Source organism: Ornithodoros turicata, chromosome 6, assembly GCF_037126465.1.
Source record: "Ornithodoros turicata isolate Travis chromosome 6, ASM3712646v1, whole genome shotgun sequence".
Lineage (NCBI taxonomy): Eukaryota > Metazoa > Arthropoda > Arachnida > Ixodida > Argasidae > Ornithodoros > Ornithodoros turicata.
Window position 1 is genome coordinate 8,862,036 of NC_088206.1, and position 17,893 is coordinate 8,879,928.

At 46.1% G+C, this 17,893-nt stretch overlaps 1 protein-coding gene across 1 annotated transcript in view; it reads left to right on the forward strand.

Moving 5' to 3' along the window:
* Positions 1-17,893, forward strand: part of LOC135399006 (synaptogenesis protein syg-2-like) — a 211,261-nt gene that overhangs the window by 690 nt on the left and 192,678 nt on the right. The window lies entirely within an intron of this gene.

Consider the following 17,893-nt stretch of genomic DNA (forward strand, 5'->3'; position numbering starts at 1 on the left):
TTCCAGGTTGTGCTGTGGTTTTCTCCCGTATCTCTTAGGGTCAGTTGACAGATCCGGCGAAAGGGATACTGGACTTCATAAACGGTCAATTATCTTGAATTCATTTCAGAAGAATGGCGTGATTGGGAAGGGACGCGAAACGGAAAGCAGAGAGGACACTCAAGTATACTATGACAGCGACGCTGTTGCATCGGAGTTTAACGGATTTCACTAAATGTGTTTCACATATAGAATATGCATACGTATATGATACACCGCTTTGGTTTATTGTGTACACTGGTGGCAGTACAGAATCGTGTAGCACCATTGCGGTGCGCGTTGTACATCGAACATTTTTCAAATTCGGCCCGTTTTAAGGGGTGCGCGTTATACACCGGAAAATGCGGTACTTCAACATATTTCCACATAATTACGGGGAACAGTAACATATAATATATATTTTACTCCAGCAACGCGTCCCATTAGTTGCCAGGAAGACCGCATGAGAAGCACAGAAGGGTTGAGGAAAACTGTCTTTCGCAAATGTTGTACTTCTGCTCTGCCAACCGGGTTCTCTCCAACCACTTAGGCGTCGTATCAAAATTATGGCCGCTATTCTTGTCCTCCGTCACCGTGACCCAATATGTCGACAGGATGTGCCGCAACACCTTTTACTTGTCTTTGCATGGCATCTTTTCTAAAGACACTGGCAGGTATGGCATGCCCGGAGCCACACACACTTGCTCCACATTCGCGCAATTTATTTTTGCTTTCTGGGCTGATTAACTTCCTACTTGTAAACCGAGGCAGATAAGTGCAGGCATAGGCGTGGTCCCTGCCGTGTCTCAAAGGTTAGTTGCCTCGTCTACCACTACCGTTAGCTGCCCCCTTCTTCGACACTACAGGGCACGGAAAGCGAACTTCGGGTTAACTCCGGGTGACAACTGGTATCGCAGGAATGCTGAGCTTGGCGTAAGCGCGTACGTGTACGACTTTTGCGTGGACTACTTTGTTCGTATTGTTAACGTTCAAGTTATGAGTGGTTCACAGTGTTGCATTTTCACGCGTTACGGAAGCGACGGTTGTCATGACAACGAAGTACGGCGAACCAAAAAGCATACGCACCGCAAGAGTTGAACTCGACCGAACTCCATGCGGTACGGGTTACGTGGGTGTAGGAAAAATCGTCCCCGGAGACAAAGTCCCCGGCAGACGTGTACAAAATACTGCGCAAAAGTATTTAAAATAAGATACTAAATACTCTACGTAAAAAGTATTTAAAATAGAGTACAAAATACTCAAAACTGAAAGTAACTTGAGTAGACTACGAAATACTCTCAGAAGTATTTAAGATACTCTTTAAAGCACTTTAGTATCAGCAGTAAGTGAAACGCGTATTCTGAACGTGGTCGTACAAGTGAAAGGAATAAACTTAATCTGCCATGCTTAAGCATATCTTTCATTTTCAAGGTCTTGTGTCAAGTAATGCTTGGTGAACTTTGGTGAACCCAAGCAAACTTTGTTGATATTTTCTGACCCAAAACTTCGTATACCCTCGTGCATGTCAGCTCGCCCCTTTCAACCTCCGGCGCGTGCTTATTGCTTTGGTGACCAAGGAAATAAATGCCGGGATTCTCTTGCACCTAGTCCCCCTGGCAATATGAATAAGAACCGTTTTCTGACGAAGGTGGCTACTGACAACAAGGCTAAGCCTGGGGCCAGCCTATTGTACAGGAGGATAAATGACAAATTCCCGAATTCCCGCGAAAGAAAAACAGAAGGTTAAGTTCCAGTGAGCTGAAAATCTTGACACAGTGTGCTTAATGAGGAAGGAAAGTATTTTGAGTACTGGATAGCAAATACCGAAAAAGGTATTTTAAGTACGTTAAAAATACTTGTCGCAAAAAGTATTGAGTAGAGTACCAAAATACCGGAAAAAGTATTTAAAATACTGTATTTTGAGTACGTACTCAAGATACGTACAAGTCTGGTCCCTTGGAAAAACGTCCCCCGGAGAAAATGTCCCCGCAAGAAAAGTATCAAGAAAAGTAGTTTTCGTCAAACGGCGCGTGGACCACATGGTGAGCTGCAAAAACAAGCCTAAACCTCTCTTTCCGGACGGGGACAATTTTTCCGGATCTCCGGCGAAGGCACACTGGAGAGTGGAGATAGATGGAGTTAGAAAGTGTGGAGGCATGACTGATGTGTGAGAAAGTGTCAACATGGCGTTGTGGTTTGAATGTAAGAAATGAAGCTGAATAATGTCCGACACAATAGAGCTTCTATTTGGACTTTACAAGGGTTATGCGTGGGTGGAGTATCTTGGTTGGTACTCGTGGGAAAAGTTGTTTACCTTTCAGTCGTATACGATATAGTACCCGAAAAATGTTCTACGATGAAAGCGATATCACGATATGTTCCTGGTCCCAAGCAGCAAAATGTACTGAAAGTCGAGTGCAATAGGGGTGGACGGGTAGGTGGAAGGCCTTGAACAGACTGATTAAACTAAAGAACATTGATAAGACACGTACCCTCCACCCCTATTGCACTCGACTTTCAGTACATTGTGGGGCTTGGGGTATATTCTTCAAGTGTGGTGCGCACGCGGAAGTGATCGTCTCATCTCGAGTCTGTGGCAAAGTTGATAATGAAGCCGGTTTAAAAGGCGCTGCTTGGGAGGAATGCTTCTAGATCTGAGAAATAGGCAATGCTAATCCGTGGCATTAACGTTTTTTTTATTCCGTGTTAGCGCTGCGAAGCAACTGTAGCTATGAGCGACGTAGAGACATGGACAGATGGAGAGAGGACAGCAGGAAGGAGTGGGAGACAGGGGGGGGGTTAGTATGCGTCCTGGGCCGACTTCAGGGGGAACTGTGCCGACATTCGACTGGAAAGTATTCGGAAAACCCAGGGAAAACGTCACACAGTACAACCGGGGGGTAGGATCGAACCCACAACCTCCCAGTCTTCAGCATGACCTTGGCTACCACGGCTTGGCTTGGCTTGGATATTTGAGCGATGGGTCGTCGGTCTGTGGGCTGATTTCCCCCCCGTGGGTTGCCCATCGCGCACCAAAGTCTCAGCCTCTCGGAAAACTGTGTGTCTAATAAGAAACCTGTACCCTGTCATTAAGTTTCTGCCATCCTCGGACGGGGTCGAACCCGCAACCTTGGGATCAGTGGGCGGACAGAGATTTGAAAAATGATGTATGTCCCAAATTTGCGGTAAATTAAAAGCGGTATTGCAACACCAGACAGTGTTCATCACTTGATCAAAAAACAAAAAAAGTCTCGGGTATGATCAACACAATTAGGAACAACAACAACTTTATTAGATCAACACAATTAGGCTTTCCACTGCCGGTCGTAATTTCCTGTACATTCGGTACGTGAACCAACCGTTGTATTGTAATCGGTTCGACCCCCGTTCAAGCGTTCGTGCCAGGTGACGAGGCGTCTCACCCCGAACTCGAAATGTCGAAGGTCGGTTTTCGGGGGGGTCCGGAGGAACACGGCGAAAGGTGTATTCCTGTGAATGCGGCAGGGGAACTTGGAAAGGTATCAAGCCGTGTCATTGAACCCGGGAGCTCCTTTCGAGTGTCTCGTGCCTTTTATAATTGGCGGCTGCACTTTTTCTGCAGCAGGTGCCATGTTTGTCTTTTGTTTGGCTGATCGCTCTTGCCCATTCGTATCGCGGCAACGAGACAGATGAACTGATGTGTTAATCCAGCTGTGAGTTCACACTGTTCCGTTGGGTTTGTCTGCCGTCAGTTACAACGGTCATTAGCCCTTAATCGGCTTGTCCGTTGGACAGTTTCTACGAAATAAGCGTGAGCGATTCAAAGGGCACTATTACAGTTACATTGGTGTTTATGTTACGTTGGGAGTTATGGGCACGAGGAATTGTAGGGGGAGAGGCTAGATGAAAGGCTCGGACACAGAAAAATTGAGGAGGGCGAAAGATTTGAAAGATGCCCTCTCGCAAACATACAAGTCCGAGAGCCACCATAAGCAGGAAGCCGCCAGGGCTCTTCAACGCCGCTTCAGCATTCCTGGTATCCAAACCAATCCAAGTCTTGTTTTTCTATCTGAACTCCATATGTATGACACGACACGACAATGACGACATATGGAGCTTGTGGGAGACACCATTATCTACCGCATTTGCCGTATCTACCAAGTTGGCCCAGTTGTTGAGATGTCCTTTTTTTTGTCATCTTGATTTCTAGGTATTATAAGAGTTCTGTGGTGCAGGTGCGTAGCGTGAGACACAAGGTTTCCTTACCTTGCCTTTATCCATTTGTGCGAAAACATTTTGTGTACGTGTACCTTTATTTATACGATGTCGTACCAATCTGTTGTATTAGAGTTGCCACCATGGAAGAAGCTGAAGTAGTGCGATTTCATGAGCTCAGTGGAGGCGTCTCAGATTCTGCCCATCTTGGCGTTTCTGATGCAAGGGGTGGAAGGACAGACGGCGTTCGCGGGTTTGCGCAAGTTGTCGGCATCCACGGAGGTTTCTATTTACGCGAAGAGGATACTTGGACGCCGGAGAGGAGTTGGCGGATGCAAGGCCAAGGTTCGGGCAATATCCATTAGCGTCTAAACTTGGACGCCGATGACGCGCACGAGCAAGAAATATATGAAATATGAGGGTGTTGTATTGAGTGGACTCAGGTCGGAACTGTTACTAGGGGCAAAGGGTTCAGCTGATTATAACAGGAATGAGTTTTATTTAGGATAAATGCTGAGAGCAGGTATATGCACTTTGGGAGTCAGTTTTTCGCAAGACGCGCGAATTAGTCGCTTCATTTTTATCTTCGCGAACGGCCAACGGATGGCGCGACTAGTGAAGTTCCATTCAGAAGATGAAGGAACGTGCAGAATTTTGTGAGGGTTGTCGCCAAAAAAAGGAGAACCCGGACAGTCACATCTACAATCGATAGCCGGCAGCAGTGCCTTGATGTTTCCGTGACCCATTATGACCGCTTTGTCTCTCTCTCTGCTTAAAGAAATATCGAGGAAACCAGTAAAATTAATTTAATTCGTACTGTTTTTTGTGTGTAAATTCACTTTGTATTTCAAACTTCCCTGTAGAAACAATGTTTTTGCCGCAATTCGAACATGCACCTCGAACCTCGAAACGGGCTCACTGCGCAGACGACAACGACAATGCAGACGACAGTACTGTCTTCTGCTTCGGATAGCTTGAAGCTGGCTAGGTATCTTGCCTGAGTTAGAGCAAACGCTTTCTTTTTTTCAGTGATACTGCACGTACAAATTGCTGTGAATCAGAAATTAACTATTCTTGTCATCTGATAGAGACAAAAATTAACTCGCTCCGTGTTTCTAGTACTCAAGGGGGAGCAAGAACGACATCCTTCTGTCAAGTATGAACACCGCAAAAGGTACGTGCGTTAACATTGCAGAAGGCGCAAAAAGCAACCGTACATTTATGGACACCAACTGTGGGACTGGACTGTGGAAAATGGGACAATGCGTCATGCCTGACCACAACGCGTTTAGAAAACGCTATGTCTTGCGTAGGTGCCGGGGTGGTTAGTGACGTGGCGTGAACTTGGTCACGATGTTACTTTGAACCGAAGCGCGCATTTCTATAGCCCCACATGAAGTCGCTTGAAGCTGTGGTTAATGTGACTGCTAGGAACCAAAGGAATTTACGAATTAGCCGATCGACAGTCTACGTTAGAAGTTTCTCTCTTTTTGCTTCTTCTTCTTATTTTCAGTAACAAACGCGGTGCCCTTACCGCGTATTCACACCAACGACAATCACCGGAATACTGCAGCGGAAGATGCGAAAAACGTCACAGCTTTCTTCTCTAAAGCGTGAACCGCATGGCTAAAAAGTGTCCGAATTCTTTCCGAACCGAATTCGGGACCGAACTTTTTTCGGAGAACAGAATTCCGTGCCGAATTCGGCCCGATCTGGCCAAGCCAGATTTCTCTTCCGAAATGGGAAGTGACGCCAACCGAAAAAGTAGAAGCATCCAATGGCTATCCAGCCGGAGGAGAACCATAGCAACGATGACGTAGCAATGGGGTTGACTGTTGCCGTGTGTGCGACTTCTACCCCTATGAATACAGGGATTATCTCATTGACCTGGATGGTTGAAAGGCGATGTTCCCCAAGGCCAGAAGTCTTCGGCCAAAATTCGGGGTGCATTTCGGTAGCATGCGGTGATACACAGAAAAAAGTTCGGTCACGATTTCGGTTCGGACAGTTTTCGGACAGTTTTTCGTGCCATGCGGTTCACCCTTAACGGGAACGCCTAGCGTCGTCTCTTCACGTGCAATGCTGACCGTGGAGAACATCACGCGACATATAGCCGCAAAGATATTCCGTAGCAGACGACAGGAAAAGACGCAGACGGTGTCGTCTGCTAAGTGCGCTGTACGCCATTCCCGATATTACGGCACCATGTGAATGTGTACAGTGTGAATAGTGTTTTCGCCTTTTCTTCCACCAGAATCTTCCACGAGGATGTCGCCCTTGTGAATACACGGTTCACTACCTTTTCACTGACGGTCAGACTTCATATTCTCCGCTGTGATTACGAACGAGCATCCCTGCGAAACTACCGCCCACATTGAGAGAGGTCCGCGCGTAGGAAGACGTGCAGCGTGGGGATTCAGATGGATAGGTTGCGGTGGGGCGGCGGCCAAAGTCTTCTCGGCAAGGCAAGGAACAGACAGACCCGGAAATTGGGCCACTCGGTAGCGAGACGTTGATGTGCGGGAGAGAGGGAAAGAACAGTTTATTTTCTGTTTGTGTTTTTGGGCGGCGCTTTCTCATTCCCATTCTGGTGTTGGTCAATTGGTCACTCGGTTCTACGCTTCTTTCTAGATTACAATCACTGTCGCGTGGGATTCTGTCTGGGCATTGTGGGCATGGGATCGGACCTGTGAAGGGCGCGTCCATTTGGGTAATTGCGATCGCAATTACTGACTGTAATGCGTGTAAGTAACTCTAATGGTGGTTGCCGTTGCTGAACGAGGAACGCGTTGAGTGGGAACCCTTGCCGCTGCCTTCCTGTGATTTTTCCTTGATTGTTGTCACGGCGAGGGTACACTTTTAGAAGAAAAAAAAAAAGTCTGAAAAGGTGGTAAGCGTCTTCTCTTACCACCCTGGCTGCAGCTCCCGCTTGAGGAACGGTATAACAGTACTCTATACTGTCTACCTCCCCGATTGCGGCGCCATCTATCGGTAGACAACATACACAGGGACGGCAGGGTATACAAGTTTATTACGTGACTCGATGATAATTTCTCGAAGATACGGTATCGTCGTATTTGAAGAGAGAAAACACAGTCAGCAACAAATTCAAAATGTTGTCACTTGTGGCGGCAGATTTTCTGTTACTATACAATGAGGGAATATCCGATCCGCCCTCACTTGCAAAGTCGCTCGTTGTCGGACGAAGAGGATTTTTGCGAAGTCGTAGCCTTACTGTTCTCCGGCAAATCGCTCCCACATATGTGATTATATGGCGGTAATCCGCACGACCTTTCAGCCTTAACACCTGTGCTTTGCGCGTGCGACCTTGCGCGCGAAGTTTGCACGTTTTTCCGTCGGTAATCGCTCGATAAAGATAACTTATTAGTTTCTCGTTTTGTGATACGTAATACACCGAAATTTTACTGAGAAGTTACGAGTGCTATATAGATCGAATTCTTTTTTTTTAATGATGAATTTCGTATGCACATATATCACGCTAAAAACGTTAAAAAGTATAACAGCGGCAAGACATATACATTATTAGCATCATTTTTGAGGAAGTCGTAATGTTCACAGCTCAAACGCTATTTGCCTTCGGACAATTCATTAAAGTTAATTGAAATTAAAGTGAATTAACAATTCGGTAAACTTAGGACCCACGTCCTGGGTTGAACAGTAGCTATACAGTACCACCAAGCCAAAGGGATTAAACTTCACACATTTTGCCACCCTAAAAGGTATAACATTGACCACCTTTTTTCTTAAGGGTATTACTATACTTCTCTGAACCCGCATGCAGACTTCGCCTCAACGTATAGTCTTCACTTCGCAGTTCATATACACATGATCGGATGCACTGATACAAGTGTGTCAGCCTTCAATTTATACAATGCTACATAACTGCTAACATCCTCGGCAACGGGCTCAACCTTGTAACTATGTATCGGTTATAGTATCTTTAAATAGCAACTTCCCAGTCCGTGACGCGCAACGCGCTCCATAAAACGCACTGGTTTATTTGCTGCGCAGTTTAAAAGTAAACGACCACTTCATTTATAGAATCTCACAACAGTGCAGTGCTTTTCGTCTTCTGTAAAAAAAAAAAAAAAAAAAGAAACGAATTAACGCTCCACACAAAATGAAGAACGTGTACAGACAGAGAAACGCAAAGGGAAGCTGTACGAAATGAATGGGATCCCACGAAAGGTAATTTGCTTCATAAAAGCCCCGTAAACCCGTTTGCTCTTAACCTTTTGCGAAGCAATTATAAAGCGAGCTTGTCGTGATGAAGTGTGAGCACCATAGCGAGCGGCTGAAGTGGACGAATTGCTCAGGTTACGTAACACGCTGTAACATATCACGAGGCAAATACCTAATTAAATTAAAGTTACATATAGGCCGTACGTGTCCCTAGTATCGTGTCAGGACGCGTAGTGACTGATCGAGGCGTGACATTTGAGGCCGCCCATACCTATATACATAGGTGCTATACACCCGTATGCGCCATATGGGTGTATAGCCAGCATATAGGCCATATTTACCTATACACCAGTGCTTCCCAGGCCCTCACCTCAGTGCGAGCACTGCGGTGAACTTCTCTCCGTTATAGACTTACCCATTCCATGTCCTCACTACGAAGCCCATCGTAAACATCACTTTAGACAGTTTTATACACATTATCCTCTTCACCCAGCCCTATTGCTGGGTGATGAGGCTATCGTCCCTTTTAACAGCATTTTTAACTTCTCGAAAGACACCGGGATAGTCAATCTCTTGTAATTTTATATAGCTGTTTTATGCATTTGTAAAGAAGCTTTTACTGGACATCGCATATAGAAGTTTAACTGATCACATCCCTATCATTGTTCACGCACAAATTTAATTAGTCATAATTTCACCACAGTTTCGGCGCACTATGACCTTAGTTGTCAGTGCGCCATAAAAACCGGAATCATCATCATCATCAGCTTCCCAGGCTCTGCTATACCCTGCGTGTCTGCGATCCAATAAAAATATAAAATAGCGTCGCCCGCGTCTTTTCGCAATACCGTTCGCTTTTCGGTTTCAGTGCGTGTACCATCACACATAGACTCAACGCTGTAATTTTATTTCATAGCTCATTTTGTCAGAGTGAATCTGCTGGGACAGGAACAATCGCAAAAAGAAAATAAACCGCATGCCATCGGGAATGACTGTTACTATAGACTAAAGTGAGCTTGCTTGTTAGGGCACCGTTTGACTGAAAACGAGCGCGGAGTTAGGACGGAGCAACTATCTCTCGGCCGTTCCGGCTCGATGTTGAGCTGCGACCTGCACTTCGTTTTCATCGAGGACATCGCGGTAAGCAAAGTTCGCATAAGTATGTAAACAACGAGAATTAGTCGAGACAGAAAACATGGACCGCACAAGCGCGTAAGACTCTAACGCCCAGGAATCACAGGAATTCAATTCCTATTAGTATTCAAGAGCGTGTACTTTCCTGCCAACCCTGTGCAAAATTCCAGAAGTGACTTCAGCGGAAACTGTCGCTTTCCATTTTTGAAATTCTCGAGCCGCTTCGCGGCCCCGCGCTGAACGTGTCGCGACTTGCAGTTTGGGAAACACTGGACAACAGTTTAAGAAAAAAAGGAATAATTTTAGGCCTTTTGAGGAGTGAGTAAATGCGTTGCCACAGCCATTAGCCTCTTTCGGGACTATAAAATGCACGAAGTTTACCCGAAGTTTAAAGGGACTATTTTGGCAGCGCTGGGGAGTAAATTTCAGGAGCAGAGGACTAAAATAGGGAGTAATTACCATCTAGGGGATTAAGAAGCTGCAATTACTCCCCAACTTGCTCTTCTTCTTTTTCTTTGACCGTACGGAACGAAGAGACGTCGCTCGATGTCTTCCTCGCGACGCTGCAATATTGCAGAGGCCGAAATGAATACAGCACACGCCTGCTGTTGGGCTCCATGCTATATATGCCGCAGGATGTGCTGTGCGAGGTTTTCCGTGTTTTTGTTTTTTTCGTCCGATTTTCAGGATACATATCGCCATATATCCTTTGATGTCCGCCCAGGAGCAGACTCTTCTTCAGGACAAAGTTGCAACGTCACTCTGTTACGGCATGTTTTGCTACGAGAGATTCTCTAAATGTTCCTCGTATTTGGTGCACCGGAGAAATCAATTATCCCGCTGTGGCGAAGTACATATTTGTGGTGTGGGGCGTATTTAGAAAAAACTGGTGGGCTTTGGTTTCTGTTAAAACGTTGTGACGTGCGCGAACTGCGGAGTCCGCGGAGGTCACGAACGGCAAGCTGTTTCCATCAGCACCACCAGCACGCATGCAGCGCCACTAGCATAAACGGACGAGTCTTACTTCCTTTCTTTTCTTTTTTGTTTTTTTTTCACATGAGGTCTACCATGAACATCGGATGGCCTGAAAGAAGACTGCACGTACCGCCCTTGCCGCCCTCCCTGTCTGGTTATGCTGTGGTGAGAAAGTCACTGGGTGACCAGAGCAACGCGTGGTTGCCCATGCGTACTTAAATGTTTGTTTAGAGGCGAACTCGTCGTTGAACGGATGCACCTGTTTGTGGTTCGCCACTAAGTAGGTTGTTTCTTTTATGCCCATGTGAAGATTGGTTGCTATGTGTTGATACGGTGATTTGTCGCTTCGGATGAAATGTCTTCCAACGGCAATGCAGTCTGCAGAGAGGACAGGTGCGTTTAGGCCTAGATGCGTCAACGAGCTGAAAGAGTGCGTAATGTAAAAAAATAAAATAAAAGCGCAAGTAGGAAGGAGGACGACAAAAATACATTGCCATAAATGAGCTGCAGATTTCATGCCAAGGCAGTGATGGGCAGTAATTAACTACTCGTGGTAGTTAAAAAGTAGAAATGTAGTTACAACCACTATAGTTAAACATAATATTCCTGTGGCTGACTGCAGTATTTAGGTTACTGCAGATTACAACTAATTACTGTTTTTCGTCTTTGCCTTTGCTCCATGGCTCTCTCTGTGGCTCATTGACGCTCAGGAAACCTAAGAGCTCGATGCTCATGAAACACTTCACACAGAAGCGGAATCGTAGCTAAACTGTAAATCCATAGTGCTGTCAAGTTTGCAAAACTTGAAACGTTAAAAAGCAAAGAAAGAAAGAAAGAAAACGTGAATTGTAATAGACCCTCTACACGAGAAACGTCGTCAAGACGTTGGTATAGACAGACTGAAACCGAAACAAATCGGAATCTGAGGGCTGGGTTCCACGAATGGGCACTTGTTGAAAGACGGAAGTCACTGGAAAGGTTGGCCAGCTGTAGGATTTGTCCTTTCTATGTGTTCCAGCATCAGAACATCAATTGCCTCACGGGCACTTGCTCACTGCCTCCTGTAGATCTCTACGCGAGAAACGTCATCATGACGTTGGTAGAGAGACTGAAACCGAAACAAATCGGAAGGGGAGGGCTGAGTTCCACGAATGGGCATTTGTTTGCTGCCTCCTACAACTGAAAGGAAACTATGAGCCATAGTCGCATCCCTTTCAGATACCATCGCAATTCCCCTCAAGATCGTGGCTTTCGGGCACGACCTTGCTCGCCCCTACCTTTGAGCGCGGTTCAGGTCCACCGGGTTGGTGGCGCTGTCGAACACTATGACGTCATTTGTTTACAAACAGGGAGAGGTGTGTTTGCCATGACCTTGCCGCAGCTAAAAGCACTGCTCAGTGGCGGAGGGCAGTGCCAGTAAACTTGGCCTATCGTGTCGACAAGATACTGAGGAAATCGTTATGTCCCAAGAGCTTCTCCTTTTTGCAGCTCCTTGGCTAAGAAATAAAGAAAGTTAAAAAAACAGAATGGTAAAAAATGTAGATAATCTGCATTGCAGTAGTTACGAAAATAGTTTTCTAACTTCCGCTTCTAAAGATGTAGTTGAAGTACAACTTCAAGAAGTGGTTAGTAGTTGCTGCCCATCTCATCTCTGCACACAGGATAGTGTCGGCCGCCGGCATCACTGCATCGCATCTGCAAGCATGTGAAACACATGCTTTCAAAACGAAGCTTGGTTGTCGTGACTTCGCTTCTTCTTTTACCATAGCCCAGATTTAACAAAACGCAAGAGAAAACGAAGTTGGCGAAAGAGAGAAAACATGGTCAAATAGAGACAAAACATTCAAACAACGATACAACAGTCACGACAGCAGTAACGTTCGAGGAGTCTCGCGTGCATCACTACAGACTATATTGTAACAAGAAGCATCGGAACCGAAGGCGCTCCCCACCGCATGGAAAGCATAAGAAGAAAAACAGATGAGTGAGAGGCCATATCATGCACCGGGTCACGATGCTATAAAAGCAGACGACATTCAGTGAGCTCGCAGGAACATGTCCCTGCCTGCATGTTCGTGTATTAGTCTTGCGGGCATGCGCTGCAGACGGCGTCAACATCCGATTTGTCTGGCTGCCGCAGTTCTTCTTCGCTTAAAATGTGAAAATCGTGCATGTCTGGCCGATACTGTGCGTTACACGCGCTGTTTTATATGTTCGTGATTACATTTTCTCTCTCCATTGCCGACCACCATTAGTGTGCGCGCTTGTCCGTCGTCTGCAACAATCGCAGCCGGAAATAGCACCGTCCCGGTAATCGAGATTGTCGTCTGCTACGCCGTCTTCTGCGCAGCATGCTGTAGCCTCCTGGCGGGTGGTCTGGCGTCTACACGTGTGATGGCGCTTCTCGAATTTTTTCGTTGCGATACTAACGCGTTTTATGCGTTTTACGCGTGTCATATTAACGCCATGTATGACACAGATTTCTGGTATGTATTTTGTGCCATAATGACCGAATGTTGACCGCGTTGGTGAGCGTGATCCTTCCATCCTGTGTATAATGATCGGCGCTTGCTGCCAGACAAGTGAACATATTGACCCCAGTGCAGGGATGTCCACAGCACCCCCGTGTTTTTCCTGTCTCAAGATTACACAATTAAGCTCGCTTGCGTCCTTCTACTATGCTCACCGAAGCGCTGTGTTTGCAGGTATTTTCTCAGCAACCTCCACACACTCATAAGGACCCTTGAAAAGTTCTTAAAGCACCCCACAAGATACATACCCATCGGAAAGACAGAGAAAAAAAAAGAAAGAGAAATATCCGAAAGTCATGAGAGACGGGTGTCACAACCCTTCTACGAAGTTCCAACGGCCCCCTGAAGTGAAAACCCTGCCCAAATCCATACATGTAAAAATCAAAATGCACGCGCAACTTTTTTCGTGTTTACGTCAGACTCATGTCTTCTCCTTCGTCATCCCTCCCTTCGTCATTCGTCATTACGGGACAGTAATGAACGAATTCAGTTTACACTTCTACCGATGTGCATCCCATCCGTCTATACGTGTTCCCAAAGAGTTGCCGATAAGATCTTGCGATTCCAGAATCGGGTCCAAATCTTCGTAGCGTGTGTTTTATTTATGTTCGTATTTATGCTCCTTTTCTCAATAAGTCCTTTCATTTCCGTTAGCTGGGGCGGGGGTCATTTGTAGAGTGCTTGAACGCCGATGGAGATTGAGGCGCGATCATTGATCCCGTGCAGAAGCAATGGATTCGGGTTGTTATCGTCACAAGCAGGCGGTCCCACTCGAGAGAGACAGGTTACTTATGGTAAAGTAATCTGAAGACGAATTCATGCTGTCGAAGATTATTGTTAGCATATTGTCATTGTTAACACAAATGCTCGTACATTGATGACGTAATATGCGCTATACTGTCCCTCGAAGTTATGTTCTCGCATTCGTTCGCTGCCATATGCTTTTTGGATGACTATTAACGTCGGAAATTGTTTGGATATGCTACAAATCACGCAGCAAAATAACTTTGAATAAATATATACGGTGAGTGCGATATGGGTAACGACTTGGATGGGACCTAGAATATGGCGGCCGGTTGCAGCACATCTGCCAGCTAGCGACAGTGGCGGTCTCCTGCAGATGATGACGTGAATAAACCCTATCGTAGACATCTATCGAGATTACGGTGCCAGCAGCGTGGTTCAGTGGACACAGCAGCAAGCGGTCGTTGGAGGGCCCCGGGGTGGCCTACCACACATCGCTGCATGGACGACAGCACAGGGGTGGCGTCCAATGTATTGCTCCGTAGACGAAAGCGTGCTCGGCGAACGCAATGCATCCTGGACAGGTCCTTGTCGTACGTCACAGCAAACATCGAGGCACATATGACCTTAAAGATGGCGCCCGTGATCGGCAGCCAAACCGTTTGTGAACAGTGCGGTTGTTGTTTCTGTGCGACGTTTTGGATGTCTTTCGATCTCGGTAATTATTTTTATCCAATAATTTCATAGTACAACCGCCAGTTTTGCACATAAGGCCTCGTACTGTTGACGACTTCCAAAGATGTGATGACGACTGCGCGTTAAGACTCACTGAGCCGATGCGACGTGCTTAAACCAAGGAGAACTGGGCTACCATGTTGCGGAAGAAGCACAGCATAGTTTACGCTGGCAAAATATGTTCATCTTTGGGCGTTGTGACGGCGGGAATATGTCGGTAAGCTGCAAAACGACATGTAAACAAAGTCGCATGACCTCAAAATGACGTTTTCTATGACGTGCGACCATCAGGACAAGATGGCAGTGTTGCCAAAAGCACCCTCTTGAGGGTAGTTACAACAATGGCGGGTTTGTGTCACCCCTGTGGACGATATCGTGTCAGGTGAACGCAATGCATTCTGGACAGGTCCTGGTCTCACGTCACTGCAAACGTCAACACACACGTGACCATGAAAATGACGGCGCCCATGATCGCTGGCCGCACCGTCCGCAAACAACGCGGTTGCTCTTTCTGTGCCTCATTTTGCTACGTCTTTAGTCCCCACTAATTAATTTTATCCAATATTCGTGCAGTAAAACAGGTAGTGACGTCACGCCAGAACAAGATGGCGGTCTTGCAATAAGCGAACGCTCGGGGGTTGGCTACAAGATGCAGAGGCTCTGCAAGGATGGATCGTTGTGATACCCTGGTGGGAAAAAGTTCAAATTAATGAAGCAAAACACTAGGCTTAGATGCTCAAAGGTTCTTGAATGGAGAGCGGGGTGTTGTTTCCGTTGTGCTGACACCGTTCAGTTCGAATGTATTTCTTGGAAGAAATTACAATTGAGCTGTTGCTCGGGATTTCTTGAATCCGACGTTGACGCGAACTGCCCCGTGAAACACAACAAACACATTGTACAACAGAGAGCCACTTTCTGTTGAGAGGTACGTACCTTCTGATCCCTTCCCTGGACGAGCCATTCCCTCCACAAAACGTCTATTTCCAAGGTGATGTCCAGATTGAGATGCTGTAGGCGGTGGATCATCCCCTTTTTCACGGTTGAGTATCATCAGCCTCTAGAAGACGTGCACGGCGACGACGGGGCACTTAGCGAAGGAAATGCGCGTCGTCGTCCTCTCGTGCTTGCGCCTTTGACCTCGCGAGATTCGCTACTTTTTCGCTGCCAAGGTCGCGGCCAAAGAGAGGGGGGGGGGGGGGGGGATCATCATCGCTTTCAGCGAAATTTCAAAATTTCAGCGAAAGAGCGCGACGACTGTGGGGGGACCTTTGTTGTACAAATGCGCAATGTCATTGGGGGAGGCTTTATCGTTTTGTATTTCGAGTTGAGTGGGCGGAGGGTGTAACAATGACTAAGTATATCCGGTTATTCGAGGAGTAAATTTGTAAACAGGAAACTGTCTGAGTAAACATAGGTGGACACGAAATCCCAGTGCTCCTTGCACATTTCATGGACTATATGGACTGAGAGAGTATAAACTGAAACAGTTTGGAGATTTTGTCCTTCTTTCTGACAACAAAGTTCCCGTAGTTCAAGGTGGGCTATGCTCCCTGGGATTGTCTGAAGTCCTCTATATTCTGGCGGAATAACAACACTTTATTTTGAGATGATGAATGGGGAGTTTCATCACCCGGGACGATACTCTACCCCATTGCTGGTGGTGTGATGAGAACTGTATGTAGCCTTCAAATATTCTATAGAATGTTCTAGGGTGTCTCTCTTGATGGCATTCTCAACACTCAAACGTCAAATTCTTAATTAGTATTATTGGTATTCTCAAATATCAGTATAAGTCCCTCTTTTTCTCCGTTAAATTTACAGGCGCTACAAGAAACTATATCTTATGCTGAATGCCTGTCAGGATGGTGTTAAAAAGATACATGTATTCCATGATGAAGTCTTCTCTAGTGGTGTCCGCCCATTTCATCGAACGCAGTTTTATCGAACGCCATTCCATCGAACACCTTTTCGTCGAACGCCGTTTTTCGGTTCCCTGGACTCTGGTGTTTGTTCCTGGGCAGGATAGAAATTGTACGAATTTGTGCGTAGTTTCAGGGCCCCGATTGCTGCAAGCGGACTACCTTCCTTTGAATTTCCCCCCATAAGCGCGTGTCGAAAACTTTTCTGCCAACAAAGGTTCGTGGCGCCATCTATGGACAGCTGATCAAAGTTTCGCGGATGCGCTGAGTCATGCTTCTGATGTAGTACTCAGTGGTAGTTCTGCAAGAAAGACACACATCAATTAAACCGAGGTGAAGTAGATTTTGTTAAGTCGCAGTCAGGGCAATGGCTATGCTGGGCTATGCTGGATCGTCGTCGTTGAAGATAGCTCAAATGTTGAAATCCGTTGAAATCAGATCTCTAGATTTCCTATTAGGCAACAGATGGCAGCAGCTCTGTGTACCTTTCGCGTTTTCCTTCTTTCCAAAACGATTCGTAACCAAGGGACTCACGATTCGGAAACAATTCGGATCTCACCATACCGAAACGATTCGGTTTGAGAAGTGAAAGTATGCAGGGGTGTAGTTCCGTATACCCGGACAGCTGGATGTAAAGAATTAGTGAAAGGGGGTTTGAAGGGAAATATGGCATAGAACAAGTGAAAGAAGGTCATAGACCGAACTTAAAAAATACAAGAATTATTGTGTGGTATAGAACCTTTTTTATATGCACTTGAACAACACCATCTGAATCACTTCTACAGCAGGAGAAGCACGGGCATGGTGTTTGCCATGTTGTGAAAGGTAGTTTAGGTTAGATCAGATTAGGCTACATAGATTCTGGGGGGGTCTCTTTGCGGTCTCAGGCACATACTAAGCGGTGCTGCCTTGCTTTCCTGAGTAAACATGGCGGATCATCTTGAAGAAAACTTTTTTTTCTTTATTTCGTGTTCGCGCCGCGAAGCAACTGTGACTATGAGCGGCGTACAGATGTGGACAGATGGAGAGAGGACAGCTTGAAGAAACTAAGCGATAAAATTTAAATTTTCGCCTCGCACGCCGTTCGGCGTCTATTCTTCCTTCGTTTTGTTCACTTTTTCCTCTTCTTTCAGGTACAAGTGTTTGCCCTTTTGTGCTTATCTTCTTTCATAAAAAAAATAGAAAAAAAGAAGAAAAGAAAAGAACAAATAAACACGAGTGGTCCCGGTGCGGAAATACATCCGTGCGCCGTTTACAGAGTTCGAAAGAGGGATGTTTTGTTTTTCGACACCTTTGTGCCATTACAGTGTGAAGTGACGAAGCAGTCAAAGAAAATGAGACGGGAATTCAGTGAGACGTGTTACACATATCCGGCGGTTCGGATATTTCAGTTTTTCAAAGGTACCGAAGGGATGAACTAAACTGAAAGTTTCATTCAGG